At 37.9% G+C, this 16,578-nt stretch overlaps 1 long non-coding RNA gene across 1 annotated transcript; it reads left to right on the forward strand.

Moving 5' to 3' along the window:
• The first annotated feature begins 13,104 nt into the window (after positions 1–13,104).
• On the forward strand, positions 13,105–14,788 carry LOC146736285 (uncharacterized). The gene is made up of 3 exons (XR_014930931.1): positions 13,105–13,185; positions 13,730–13,798; positions 14,030–14,788. It is a non-coding gene; the product is annotated as an uncharacterized LOC146736285 (long non-coding RNA).
• The last annotated feature ends 1,790 nt before the right edge of the window (positions 14,789–16,578 follow it).

Raw genomic sequence — 16,578 nt, forward strand, 5'->3', positions numbered from 1 at the left:
TTATTACACCCAAAGCAAAGTCAGCTTGGACGTTCAGTTGTGAGACATGACAAAATAAACGGTGCCAGCGATAGATTTCGAGTATGAAAGAACAAAATAAACGCAATCAAAGGCGCCGACCACGCGCGTTGGAAATAAATAGAACACGTTGCGACGTGAAATCTCACCTGCATCTTCCACTCACCAAATGCACACACGCATGCTATTTCCGTATATTGAATACGTTGGCAACGGAAGGGATAAGTTTAAATCATCTTTGTATTAACACAACTTGAAGGCAACAGTCTCACACTGAATATATGTTTATAAATTATCAAACTAAACATTCAATGAAGCGGACTGCAGCGGTTAAGGACGAAAAGACAAGGCTAAGACGAAAAACATGTGACAGTACGATTATGCTCGTCTACTACATGCCCCGGGACTACACGTTCACGTATCCAACATCCCAATACAACATTTTTTTAGTATCAGCAATAATTTCTAGTACTGCCTAGAAAATTGCGTATTATTAGTTTACTTCAGACATAACCCTGTACAGGATTTTTTAACAATTTTTGCGAAAGAATATTCAAATAAGTTGGGATGAACATGAATTGAATGTAAATCCTTTAAAAATCAGCTAAACAGTTCACCACCTAGATTATGGTGAATTGGCGAGTTATCAACGAAGACGACGGGACGTCTCCGATCATTAGCTGGCTGGTTTGAATTTATCCACTTTTACAGTGATGAATTTTGCGTTCGAGTTGAGTTACTTGTAATTACAAGCTTGATTTACATTTTTCTTGTGGTGTTTTTTGTCAATGTATTAAATATAAGTGCGTTGGGAAATAGCATAATTATATTACTTCAGTGAAAGAGGCTGGTGAGACTGTGTCACAACGCGTTCTATTTATTACCAACGCGCGTGGTCGGCGCCTCTGATTGCGTTTATTTTGTATTTTTATTTTCAAAATATATCACTGGCTGCGTTTTTTTGTAACGTCTCGCAACTGAACGTCCAAGCTGACTTTGTTTTGGCTGTAAAGTGTTTAAAGTAACCAAGTGACTTATGCATAACTTTGTTAATCGACAGGGTCTTGCAGTTCGAACATATTCGAATATGCAAATGAGTCATATGCAAAGCTGCTTTGTGCAGTGATCATAAGTAACGCGCATCGAACTGTGCGGAGTTCGACCACTGTTCTGAGTATGTTGCCATTTCTAACTCTTTCAATGTTTGAACGCGCGCGGGCGCACTTCGAGTCGGTTGTTTTTAAGTGATCACTGAGGAATGACATCATCAATAATCTTAGTTAGAAAAAGTTCCAGAAATTCTTCCAAGAGAAACGTAAAGCTTATTGAACTTGTAGAACGTTCTGAACTAAATGTATGTCCCATGGAACCTGACAATCGTGAATTATCGAATAACCGTCATCGTAGTGTGCAAAACTGTATGTACAGTTGTAATTATTCTTTTCACAAAATACCAGGGACTAAAACAAATACTAGAATTAATAATTACGTGTGCACGTCATATTTTTATTTGTTACAATCTATATGTACCGACTGGTCTCTGAATAGTTTTTACTGTATCAAAACATACTGCGTTTTCTAAATTTGCAGATTCCATGGTTGCAGCATGATGATAATAAGTCACATACGTTATGTTATTCAACTCCACTAAAGAAACCAACCACCACTGGCACTCGGGTGCTTTATTACGCCCTCTAACGTTGTGATGGTAAAAAATCATATGTACGGAGTCAACGAGAAGCTACCTACAAGATCGTGATTGGCTATCCAACCCAAACACCTAACAATCTGACTAATCAGAGAGCAGCTTGTTTGTAGACAGGATTTATTTTCATTTTAAATTATGCTTTGTATATATGATCATATTAAAATCAGATGTTTCAAGTAAACATGTGATACTGTAAAGTGACTAATTTTCACTGGGTTGAAATGTCGCTGATTTACTATTTCAGGAATATTCAGTGGGTTTTATCATTAAGATAATGTGTTCTATGCTAAAGTTTACATATTTATTTATATACATATTCACTTGCGCATGCAACTACATCATTATGGAGTGAAATGCATTTTGAAAGATGAAGACAGGTGCAGAAACAGTGAATGAAAGAATCTTGTAAAATAACAATGTCAAAAAGCTGCCTTATAGCACTTTAGAATTGATGAAGGCAGAACGGGAAAACAAAGGTATTTTGGGGTAGTGAATTCTGTTTTGGCAAAATATATCTGCGTAGCAAAAATATATTTGATCCATCATATTGAATTTCGAAATTTTGAAAACAAACCAAGAGAATCGTTTTGCCAGCACATAACAACAGCAATCTTCTGACAATTTGTACCGCTAGTGTGTCGTATTTACTGGCATGTCATTAGTAAAACACGTCGCATGCTTCGCTGGGGTACATTCATCTGTGCACAGTACTGCTCCGAACATGAAACTGACGTCTACAGAAACACCAAATGTTATCTCTATCTATTTAACATCTGAAACCGGAATGAAGTTACATGAATCGGAGATCGAGTACATTGAAAATTGCTTCGAAATTTTAAAATTAAAAAAACAAAAAAACACGAAAGGCACACAATTGGCAAAATAATTTGCAAATTTGGTTATTGATACGCACTGATTGCAACAAGAAACTAATGAGGTTTGTGCATTATACCACTTATGTATGTGTTATTGAAACCTGTTAGGCAATACATATACACGCACAATATACAGACTCGCAGGTAGGTTGATTGGCGATTCACTTCGATAAAAAATAAATAAACACCATCTTTTGGTGGTGTTGCCATGAAAGAACATGAACGTGAGCATAGCATTGGTTTATAATTAAAACCGGAGCCCCTTATACGAAGTGCGCAAAGAGCATTCAGTCTCACTTCACTTCACTTCACTTCAGTAGAATATGCATCAAAGTCAAAACGGAAATAAAGAAGCTACTCTGAACTATAGAGGGCCTCAATTGCAATTGTAATAGCAATACCAACACATGTTGCATACCGTGTACCTGGATGAAAAGATGTGGTGTTTTGCATTACTACATTCCGTGGAACGAATCGATTGACGTAAATAAGCAACACTAAATATTCGACTAGAGTTCGAAATGATGTACCTAAAACATACTTTACAATTCTCATTATTCTTATGAGGCAGCACATGAGGCCAAGTAAGTTTCTTCAGATAGTTGCTCACGAATTGCCTCATGTGTATACAAAACCGTCATGTTGGTTGTTTCAAATATTACATTAATGACGTTAAAATACGTTACTATAAGAGTTATGTGGTAAACAAGCAAAACGTTGTGGACAACACAATACTACGAAAAGGGAAACTACTGTAATATATTTGACGACGAATTTCACAATTATTAAATTTATATAGATTAGAATAGTATTACCACAATTACCGATGGTGACGTAACTGTTGTTTCTGTCATGAGTTTAAATCGTATATATCTGAAGCCGTTTTTTATCGGCCCTTCCCACTGAAAAATCATAACTGATGGGTGATGTGCTCTTCAGGGCCTGGTCGATGGCCAATTAGCTTGCTCGTGTTAACACTAGCTCATTGAAACACAATTTCACGAGATTATTCTGGTCTAGATAAAAATGACAGAATATATAAAAAGCGATCATGATAGGGGCACACACATAGTGAAGAGATTCGAAAGAACTCACGAATTATGCATGAGGCGGTTCAGCCTACACTAGGATTAAAGTTGATCCCATACATTTGCATATCGGCTATACCCATTTGCTATTCACGTATGTTACGGACCTCCATACAAACTGAGGAACGACCAAAATTATCTTCAATTCTTTTATTTTTCAGCTAAGTAACACGTGATCTATACAATTTAGTTCTATTGTTACAACACAGTAGTACCGAATGACACATAAATGGACATAAGCTCTAACAATGAATAAATAATATTCAACTCAGCTGTCTTGTTGGATTATTAAAATTCCAAATTCAATCTTCTTTTCCTCAAACAATTTCATTTTTGATAATTCTTCTAATAAATGAGAACAACTGACAGAAATATAATTTGTTGATTTTTAGAATTAAATACAAGAGATAGATAGATTAAATACATCAATAAAACATGACTGAGTGGACTTGACCACGTACCATTTTTTTTACTGTGTTATCCCTATCTCGTTGTAGCTAATGTTGACTTCTTGATTCACAGTAAATGCGTCTCTTCTAATTTATAATTACTTTATAAAACGTTCAAAAAGACCAACACGTCCTATAAAACGAAAATGTATTACAAGGGGCGTTCAATAAGTAATGCCCCTGACCCACTTCTAGTTGTCTGATTTACATCTCTATGGCTTATGTTTCAAAAAGCTCTGAACTAATTGTGGTTTCTGATTTACATGTGTTTGAACTGAGTCAGGAGTGAAATGTAGCCATTTGAATGTCGCGCAGTGATCCAACAGTGATCGAAACCAAAGCCCAGTCAATGCAGTGGAAGCACTTGGACGCACCACCTCCAAAGATGGCAAGGGTGCTGCCCTCCACTGGCAAGGTCATTCTCACAGTCTTCTGGGAGCAGGACGGAGTAGTGATGACAGATTTCTACCAAATGGTACCACACTTACAGGAGCCTACTACGCTTCACTTTTTATGAAATTAAGAGAAGCTATCAAAATCAAGAGGCGGGGCAAGATCAGCAAAGGTTTCCCTCTTCTGCAGGACAACGCTCCGGTCCACAACTCGCATGTCGCCAGATCAGAAGCACGGGCGTGTGGCTATGAAATCCTCTCCATCCTGCTTACTCTAATGGCAGCCGTTTTTAGTCGGCTTTATTAGTATGTTTTGTTAAATAAATGGTTTGCCGGACCGACTGCACATACGTGGCCGAACCTGGCATGAATCTTACCTTATGTAAGTGTGTGTTGTACATTGTCGGATGTGACGAGTCTAGTAAAGACTATACACAACATAGTTATGAATCTCATGGCGCCCTCTACCTCTCATATGTATTCGTGCTATAATTTGCGATTTCATTTTAATAGGCCAAATATAAAAAGTCACACACTGTGTTATCAAGTCTAGTTCTATGATTTCCTTCTATAATCTTATACATATGACATTAATTTACCTGAATAGAAGCAATAGAAGAATTCTGTTTATCAAGTTTCTGTTACGGTTGGAAGTTTTTTTATAGGATTTGAGTCATATCGCTGAGACGACATATCATCACGATGGATTGTCACTATATTAAAGGTTAACCGCTATATTCCTTGGTTTCACGTCATAACGTAGAAAGTATGTATTACCCGGCAATAGCACTGTTGGTTCACCGCCATCCTCGCCAGCCAAGGACACTTTATTCAGCCAAAGCCCCGATATTAACCCTTGGCAGATTCCCCCCACCATCTGCTGTATGTCGCGCGCCCTCATATTCATCACCAAATCAGAACTCCCGATAGAAACGACATATTACTTGGTAACATTAAAATGGTGAAATATAGAAATAACCGTGTTGCTAGCGCGTGGAATAATTTTAGTTCGAAAGAGTTCGCTATAACTTGCAGTAATGCAGCAATGCACAAAAATAGAAAGTTTATTATTTTATAATAGCAAAACGGCGTGTTTTAATGAAAAAAGTGAATGTACCCGAAGATTTACAGTATATATGTTTGATAGCAATTAGCAAGTTTTTGCAAACACAAATTAAATTTAAGTCTTTTAGAAAGGAAAGACATTTATCCCCTAGTCTGACATTCCCTTTATATCATGCAAGCCAATTCATGAATTAGCGAGAACCAGATACACCAGTTTGAGATACAAAGAAACATTTGATTTAGCTTTTTGTTGCAGTAGCAGGTAGTCAGAAAATTTCCTCAGAGCTGGAAAAATTTTACCGCTATTTATTATTAATCTCACTAAATCCGTATTCATGTCAAGTTGGTATTTCTATTTTAGTCGAGGCCCTTTATAGTTGAAAGTAGTCCGTTTATTTCCGTTTTGTTTTTCATGCGGATTATGCCGAAGTGAAGTGAGTTCTGAAGACTGAATGCACTTTGCACACTTCGTATAAGGGGCTCCGATTTTATAATTATAAACGACGTTGGCTTCACGTTCATGTCCATTTTTAAGGAAGCGGATAGCCAATCAGCCTATTGGCGTGTCTGTGTATTGTGCGTGAATTTTTATTAAGTTTAAGCCCTTTCTCAAGAAATACAGGGTAGGCAAACATAGCTTGTCAACTTTATTTAATATTTAGGCTTCATTCCCCAGCAAATGTTGGTATATAACTGTTTTGTAGAAACCTAACCAAGCAAGTTGTCGGTATAGTGTATATTCAAGTTGTTTCATTGATGGGCCAGAGTATCACAAAAGAGGTAATTGTCTATGAATCAGAGCTCCCATCTTGCGCGTATAGCAAGCGCACTCTATTGTCAAGCAATCATCATTTATTAAACCGTTAAAAATGAATCGACAATACAGTTGGGTATCCGATTATTACGTTAACAATATACAGCGTATTCTTCTGCCACGTCATGTACATGGAATACGTCCATTGTAAATTACATTTATTTTGACGTTTTCCAGAAATGGTGTCGGCGTTATGAATATTCGTACACAATGTACAAGTTTCATCATAACCGTTTACAAATTAAAATGTGTATTTGGTATAATTATAAGTTTAGCGCTAACAGTTTTGAATGTGTTAAAATTTTTAAACGTGATTAAAAGAAGCCCGTATGCTTTGATCTGTTTCTGAAAGGAATTGAGGAATAGAGACATAAATAAAATAAGTCCAGAATATTATATAGCGCCGTCGTACAGCTTGTTTTTAAATCAAGCGTTAAGTACCATTACTCAAACATCATAATGCCCGCCATCAACGACAAACTCCGCCGATACTTGAAGTTTTATGTACCCCAAGCGTACCAAGACGTGTTTAACTCTATTCCATCAAGCTTCTCGTATGTCTTTGTAAGATCAATTTTGTGACATTTCAAGTGTAAAATATAGTTTGGCTATAATAGAGCGATATTCGTTTTATTTTACGTTTTGAAAAAAAGCGTGTAAGGGTCTGCACTTGAACTTGTCTTGCGTCGGTTATTCTAGACAAGGGTTACTATAGGCAGCTTGACGAATCGTCCCTTGTCGCTTCCGGTTCTTGTAAATAAAAGATGTAACGAATCTGGTTTTGGAAGTTACGGTCCTAAACAGTTTGGTCGTTCTGGTCCTGCTATAAATTATATTCGAAGTTCATATCTAGCGTTAATGTAATAAATGCATAACGAATGTGTGATTTTATTATTCACAATATACTTTCTGTCTTTTGCGTGATTTTTTTATGATTTAACCCTATGTTTGACAACATACTCTCTATCACGTGATAACCCATCTATCACGTGATACGTACATTGGGTTTGACACAATGCAGCCATCGTCCGAATCGCACGGTCCCATGTCTTCGACCTATAAGCCTCTACACGATACCATGCGGGATCGCATAGACTAATTGCGTATCTTAAGCAGTGAGATCTGATTGGGCGCGCCTCGAAACAAGGCGCCTAATCCGCTTTGACGTACCAAATTATAAAACAAAATTCCTCTTCCTGTTTTTGTCGCTATGAAGACATTCTTCCAACACAAAACTGCATCGATTGCCTGTACCTGATGAGGCTTGAGGGCCCCAACATCGAAAACTTTCACAATGTTATCATCACAAATATCAGGATTCAAGGGCGCCGCCATTTTGTTTAAAATTAAACGCCGAAGAGGGATTTGTAACACGCAAACTCATCGGACAATGATTATCCGCAACTGATGACTGGGGGCGCTGTTGAGTACGCATATGTGATTGTCGTTCTGCCATGTCTGTTTGGAGGCTTGGCCGAATAAACTTAGACCTGGATAGCGAAGATGCAATGTAGCAGGTATTTGTTCTCTCACTTACCACTGCCTTTGAACTAAGCACGGTAGCTGAATGTTGATTGACACCTATGCACATGGACGTGTGCGACCAGATTACACAGAATACACTTCTAATACATTTCAGTTTCAGTTGGGGTTCAAATTGTACATTTGTGGTTTGTTGTTTCACGGAGCAAAAAAATAGAGCTTCATTGTTGTTAAAATTTGTTTTCATGGGGAGTTACGTAATGCATTAATAACATTAATCAGCAGGGGAAATGTAGCAGTTAATGTAGGGAGACAGTATAGGGAGATCGGTGTATCAGAAAATAAATAACATAGTGACACATTTTAATTTCTCTCTCAGGGCCTGCATATTAGTGGTTTGTCGGAATGTAGGGTTTACAGTGGTTGCATAGTTTTACTGGTGTGTGATTGAATCAACAATTAATATACTTCATGGTGCGTATTTTCATCCGGTCTTTAGAAAATAATCGTGGTAATTAAGCAATTGGTTTCACTGCACTCGCTATCATTTCAATATTCGTAAATGATGGGACACCTTGCCGTTGGAGTTAAGCGACTGCTTCGCTATACTCATCATTACTATTCATAATATGTGCATTTAAGATTACAAACGCCACATTGTCTTGTTTTGTTCACATCGGTGGTTGGCACGTACGTACCTTTAACCTATAAATATTCTGTCAACTGCTGCCATAATCCTCACACACTTATTTTTGTCATATCTGATAGTATGTTGGTATGCAATCGTTGTGAACAGAGCATGTATTGTTCTCTATGTATGTGTTGCGTCTGAACTATGAACATTAATAGTATAAACATATATCGCAGTTTGCATGGTCATATTCCCAGCCATCAGTTGGGTTGCTTAACAACAGAATAGACTCTGGGACAGGGCTGCCATTATGATTAGGAGTTCTGTTCGTTATTACGCGAGTAAAAGTTCCCCGTACTTTAAACCTGTCGTCTGCTAGTTTATTGGGCCAGACACCACAGTGTTTTTTTTTTAATGTTTTTGTGCCAGGAAACAGTTTTGGACATTGAGTGTCACTGTTGTCTCTCATGACTTTGTTTTGTATGGGCAAATTGCAAGTGCTAACACATAGTGCATTTTGCCACAGAAGTCATATTCATGCTTGGGACTACATGACAGGGCTGTGTGGTCATCACTTTATCAAATGGCAATTTTAATGCTCTATCCTGGCGTCTACCAGGCTCGGTCGAACACAGTCACCTGCGGACCATAATCAAAGTTCCCCTAAAGTCGCATTTGTTAGTGAATGAATCTCGGGCAGTGGAATTGGCACTTCCCATTGAGTATGTGGCACACTCACCCAGGAAAGGGTGGATCCTTTGATGTTCAGTCTCAATTAGGATTTGAACTTGGTCTATCGATCATGAGTCTGATGAAACAACCACTAGGCTACTACTACTACCAGGGGATTCTTGGATACAGGAATGGGGGGGCGATAAGTTGGCCGAAGGCCAAGATCGCGAGCGCCGATGGCGCGAAGCCCTGTTGGTTGTTTAAAATAGGGGGGCCGCGGCCCCATCGGCCCCCTTTAAATCCGCCAATGACTACTGTTTGCTTTGTCTGTGTGTATCAGCAATACAGGTGCTCCCAACGTATTTCCCGATTCACCTTCATTACCCATCCGATTGATTCGAATTTACATTCTGTGACAAGTCTTTGATTCGTTATTTGGTAAAGAACCCGAAAAAGTGTGAAGCTCTAGAAAGAGCGTATGATATTTGTGAAACCATATATATTTCATAATTTCTAGAACAATTCTTCGTATTTTGGATTCATTTATTATTATAAAACAAACAAGTACCAATAGAAACCAGACAAAATAAAATAAGATGTCATAAGACATCAGAGTACGATACATTCCGTAGATTTTATTGCTAACAATATACAAACAATGATTACCATGTTGAATTAAGTAAACGTATCTTCTGAGTACAGATACATCTGGAACAATATAAAAGAATACGCCTGATACAAGGGCTTCAGACTATCTTGGGCGATATCAGATCCGAAATCATAGAGGCATTACATTGCCCAATGCCATACCTCTTATTCATAAGTACCGTCATATCCCTAGACAAATTGTCATCAATACAGAGCGTAATTCTTGTTTAACGTATCTCGTTAAGCTAACATGGTATTGCTATTTTACATTTGTGCAACAAAGAACATAGTCAAGTAATAAAACATAGGTTAAGTATTAAACTGCTTACGTAATTACAAAAAGCTAAATATTGCAAAACAGCTATTGTACGTACAACACATCTTAATATTCTTTTCAGACCTGCGCAGTGCAGTCTCGTCATGGAGATGCTTGGACGTAAAAAGTTCACTACTGATAGGATAATCAATGCAATTCCTTTAATCTATAAAATAATGTTGTATTTCGGTTATTTCCTTGATATTGTTATAGATGAGTAATAGGTTGGCGGTGGAATGTGCACGCACGCTGATATTCATCTTGTTATTTGGGCAATTAGAGAGAGAAACAAATCAGCTCGGCGGTGTTTTCATTTATGTGACTAGATTCTTTATTCCTCGCTATGGTCTTCGGTTCATCTCGGTCATCTTTCCACAAATTACTTTCAGGTTGGAACCAAGTCAGAGTTGCTGGAAATAAAACAGAAAGAAGTATTAAATTGAAATAATCACTATCAGGCACAACACACTTTGGAAAAGTACTTCGAGTTTAGCAATTAACTTTCGAATTCGAAAAGTATTGAATATGAATAGGAATAAAAAGTTATACACTAGCATGGCAACTATAGGGAGTAATCGAACGTTCCATGTATTATGACAAATAATATAAAGTGTTGCATGATATTTCCACATCTCACTTACCTTATGGAATCATGGTCAATATTGGTAAAATGATGAGAGGTACTGCCACGTGGTGACTAGCTGCATAATCTGAATCACATGTAAAGAAATGAATTAGTGTTTCTCTCCCAATGACAGCGTACATGGGTTCACCGGCGTCATATTTGGTTATTTATGACCTGGTAAGTGTTCTGATGTTGATAATATGGCTATATGCTGAGGCCGTGTTTAGGATGACCAGAGAGTTAATGGGTGAATGGATATAACTACAAAGGCCAAGATGGGTTAACGGTGTGATAAATATATGCACGCGGGTGCTGCTACATTAGTTTATGCGATGATAATGTTTCCTGATGGCATGTATTAACCTAAAAATCGACGTTAGCACGTTTCTGTATAGTTGTAAGTTGCCACGCTTCTGTACAATTCAACAACCATTATTTCCTGGGCGAGGGATATTCACGCCTGTTATATTATAACATTTTAACGCTGCAAAAGGTGCATAAGTAAAATATATTTCTTCAGGGAAACTGCAATATGTTGATGGCGTAATGATTTTGTTTCACTACCTCCAAATAAACGTATAAAACATCATTCCTTAAAATTGTTCGCGATCTCTAAAATATTCACATACTTCCCGTTTCATTCTCACTTGCAGCTGTCGTCTGTATACCACCCGTTACACCTGGTGCGTTGGTCGGTGAATTGGTTGGTGTATTGCTAGTACTACTGGTATCTGCACCTGGAAGAAGAAACACACACTTCTTAGCAATAAGTTTGAGATCACGCAATAGGATGTGTGTATATCCTGGCGTGAACGCGTCCCATTATTTTGACAGATGACGATCGGCCTTGAGAGCAGCCACTCACAGCACACAAGAAACAAGGCAATCAATTCTTATTTTAATGTGATTAAAATTTAAATCGGTAAATTATTTCTTGGCAATATTGAGAATTCGTGTAATGAGCTTCCCCGTAAAAAGGAGCAACCAAACTTAACATCACTCACCAGTAGAGTCGATCAGACAGTACACCATGAACGACATCAACAAGCAAACCAAGGTTACTTTACTGAGAAAACACAACATTATTAGATAATAATTAGAATTTTGTGTCGTTGATGAAAGTCTAGAGTAGTAGCATTCTAATGCGTGTTTTGTGGTTCGTTCAAAATATCTGTCATATACGAATGGGAAGAAAATTATTAAAACTGAAAAAAATCGCGAATAATGCTTGCAGAAGCTGATCACGGAATACCAGTATTATAGTATGGCAGTATGTGTAGGAAACATACGTAGATTGCTTAAAAATACTTGTACATGAAATAATCTATCTCCTAAACAAATACGTGCACTGCGTGAAGAAGCATTGCCATGATAGTAATGCTATGGCAACAATATCTAAACAATTTGAAACAATATTTATCAACTATGGCAACAAACAGGATTACTCATTTTAGATTGACGTCACGATAAAGAAGAACCAATTAAGATTCATTTAAAGACACATCTCACGTATTACAACCAATGAGGTGCAACTATCCGGTGCACTCGGCACTGTATAAAACCCCCCTTGTTTTGCAATCACAGTCATTTCTGAGGCAAGTCTGAAGTAGGTCTGAAGCAGAATCTAGTAGAAGAAAACACGATGAGGTGAGTTCAGTGCCATACAAACGCACACACAATTTTTACTTACAATTTTCCTGGAAGTGAAACTCGTCAACAATTTCATGTTTCATTCAAGTGATACGCGATTTTTTTCAGTTTTAATAATTTTCTTCCCATTCGTATATGACAGATATTTTGAACGAACCACAAAACACGCATTAGAATGCTGCTACACTAGACTTTCATCAACGACACAAAATTCTAATTATTATCTAATAATGTTGTGTTTTCTCAGTAAAGTAACCTTGGTTTGTTTGTTGATGTCGTTCATGGTGTACTGTCTGATCGACTCTACTGGTGAGTGATGTTAAGTTTGGTTGCTCCTTTTTACGGAGAGGCACAGTACACGAATTCTCAATATTGCCAAGAAATAATTTACCGATTTAAAATGAGCAATCTGATGAATTCCTGTTTCCGTACAATGACGAATAAATTCATAATCATTTTGGAGGAGATTTTAATCACATTAAAATAAGAATTGATTGCCTTGTTTATTGTGTGCTGTGAGTGGCTGCTCTCAAGGCCGATCGTCATCTGTCGAAATAATGGGACGCGTTCCACACCAGGATATACACACATCCTAGTGCGTGATCTCAAACTTATTGTTAAGAAGTGTGTGTTTCTTCTTCCAGGTGCAGATGACAATAGTACCACCGATACACCAACCAATGCACCAACCAACGAACCAGGTGTAACGGGTGGTATACAGACGACAGCTGCAAGTGGGAATGAAACGGGAAGTATGTGAATATTTTAGAGATCGCAAACAATTTTAAGGAATGATGTTTTATACGTTTATTTGGAGGTAGTGAAACAAAATCATTACGCCATCAACATATTGCAGTTTCCCTGAAGAAATATGTTTTACTTATGCACCCTTTGCAACGTTAAAATGTTATAATATAACAGGCGTGAATATCCCTCGCCCAGGAAATAATGGTTGTTGAATTGTACAGAAGCGTGGCAACTTACAACTGTACAGAAACGTGCTAACGTCGATTTTGAGGTTAATACATGCCATCAGGAAACATTATCATCGCATAAACTAATGTAGCAGCACCCGCGTGCACATATTTATCGCACCGTTAACCCATCTTGGCCTTTGTAGTTATATCCATTCACCCATTAACTCTCTGGTCATCCTAAACACGACCTCAGCCTATAGCCATATTATCAACATCAGAACACTTACCAGGTCATAAATAACCAAATATGACGACGGTGAACCCATGTACGCTGTCATTGGGAGAGAAACACTAATTCATTTCTTTACATGTGATTCAGATTATGCAGCTAGTCACCACGTGGCAGTACCTCTCATCCTTTTACCAATATTGACTATGATTCCATAAGGTAAGTGAGATGTGGAAATATCATTCAACACCTTATATTATTTGTCATAATACATGGAACGTTCGATTACTCCCTATGGTTGCCATGCTAGTGTATAACTTTTTATTCCTATTCATATTCAATACTTTTCGAATTCGAAAGTTAATTGCTAAACTCGAAGTACTTTTCCAAAGTGTATTGTGCCTGATAGTGATTATTTCAATTTAGTACTTCTTTCTGTTCTATTTCCAGCAACTCTGACTTGGTTCCAACCTTAAAGTAATTTGTGGAAAGATGACCGAGATGAACCGAAGACCATAGCGAGGAATAAAGAATCTAGTCACATAAATGAAAACACCGCCGAGCTGATTTTTTTCTCTCTCTAATTGCCCAAATAACAAGATGAATATCAGCGTGCGTGCAAATTCCACCGCCAACCTATTACTCATCTATAGCAATATCAAGGAAATAACCGAAATACAATATTATTTTATAGATTAAAGGAATTGCATTGATTATCCTATCAGTAGTGAACTTTTTACGTCCAAGCATCTCCATGACGAGACTGCACTGCGCAGGTCTGAAAAGAATATTAAGATGTGTTGTACGTACAATAGCTGTTTTTCAATATTTAGCTTTTTGTAATTACGTAAGCAGTTTAATACTTAACCTATGTTTTATTACTTGACTATGTTCTTTGTTGCACAAATGTAAAATAGCAATACCATGTTAGCTTAACGAGATACGTTAAACAAGAATTACGCTCTGTATTGATGACAATTTGTCTAGGGATATGACGGTACTTATGAATAAGAGGTATGGCATTGGGCAATGTAATGCCTCTATGATTTCGGATCTGATATCGCCCTAGACAGTCTGAAGCCCTTGTATCAGGCGTATTCTTTTATATTGTTCCAGATGTATCTGTACTCAGAAGATACGTTTACTTAATTCAACATGGTAATCATTGTTTGTATATTGTTAGCAATAAAATCTACGGAATGTATCGTACTCTGATGTCTTATGACATCTTATTTTATTTTGTCTGGTTTCTATTGGTACTTGTTTGTTTTATAATAATAAATGAATCCAAAATACGAAGAATTGTTCTAGAAATTATGAAATATATATGGTTTCACAAATATCATACGCTCTTTCTAGACCTTCACGCTTTTTCGGGTTCTTTACCAAATAACGAATCAAAGACTTGTCACAGAATGTAAATATGAATCAATCGGATGGGTAATGAAGGTGAATCGGGAAATACGTTGGGAGCACCTGTATTGCTGATACACACAAACAAAGCAAACAGTAGTCATTGGCGGATTTAAAGGGGGCCGATGGGGCCGCGGCCCCCCTATTTTAAACAACCAACAGGGCTTCGCGCCATCGGCGCTTGCGAACTTGGCCTTCGGCCAACTTATCGCCCCCCCCCCCCCATTCCAGAATCCTAGATCCGCCCCTGGTAGTAGTAGTAGCCTAGTGGCTGTTTCATCGGACTCATGATCGATAGACCAAGTTCAAATCCTAATTTAGACTGAACATCAAAGGATCCACCCATTTTCTTGGGTGAGTGTGCCACAGACTCAATGGGAAGTGCCAATTTCACTGCCCGAGATTCATTCACTAACAAATGCGACTTTAGGGGAACTTTGATTATGGTCCGCAGGTGACTGTGTTCGACCGAGCCTGGTTGACGCCAGGATAGAGCATTAGAATTGCCATTTGATAGAGTGTTGACCACACAGCCCTGTCATGTAGTCCCAAGCATGAATATGACTTCTGTAGCAAAATGCACTATGTGTCAGCACTTGCAATTTGCACCTACAAAACAAAGTCATGAGAGACAACAGTGACACTCTATGTCCGAAACTGTTGCCTGGCACAAAAACATTAAAAAAAACACTGTGGTGTCTGGCCCAATAAACTAGCAGACGACAGGTTTAAAGTATGGGGAACTTTTACTCGCGTAATAACAAACAGAACTCCTAATCATAATGGCAGCCCTGTCCCAGAGTCTATTCTGTTGTTAAGCAACCCAACTGATGGCTGGGAATATGGCCATGCAAACAATACATGTTCTGTTCACGACGATTGCATACCAACATACTATCAGATACGACAAAAATAAGTGTGTGATGATTATGGCAGCAGTTGACAGAATATCTATAGGTCAAAGGTACGTACGTGCCAACCACCGATGTAAACAAAACTAGACAATGTGGCGTTTGTAATCTTAAATGCACATATTATGAATAGTAATGATGAGTATAGCGAAGCAGTCGCTTAACTCCAGCGGCAAGGTGTCCCATCATTTACGAATACTGAAATGATAGCGAGTGCAGTGAAACCAATTGCTTAATTACCACGATTATTTTCTAACGACCGGAAGAAAATACGCACCATGAAGTATATTAATTGTTGATTCAATCACACACCAGTAAAACTATGTAACCACTGTAAAACCTACATTCCGACAAACCACTAATATGCAGGCCCTGAGAGAGAAATAAAAATGTATCACTGTATTATTTATTTTCTGATACACCGATCTCCCTACACTGTCTCCCTACATTAACTGCTACATTTCCCCTGCTGATTAATGTTATTAATGCATTACGCAACTCCCCGTGAAAACAAATTTTAACAACAATGAAGCTCTATTGTTTTGCTCCGTGAAACAACAAACCACAAATGTACAATTTGAACCCCAACTAAAACTGAAATGTATTAGAAGTGTATTCTGTGTTATCTGGTCGCACACGTCCATGTGCATAGGTGTCAATCAACATTCAGCTACC

The sequence above is a fragment of the Saccoglossus kowalevskii genome, chromosome 11 (assembly GCF_978046115.1).
Source record: "Saccoglossus kowalevskii chromosome 11, keSacKowa6.1, whole genome shotgun sequence".
Classification (NCBI taxonomy): domain Eukaryota; kingdom Metazoa; phylum Hemichordata; class Enteropneusta; family Harrimaniidae; genus Saccoglossus; species Saccoglossus kowalevskii.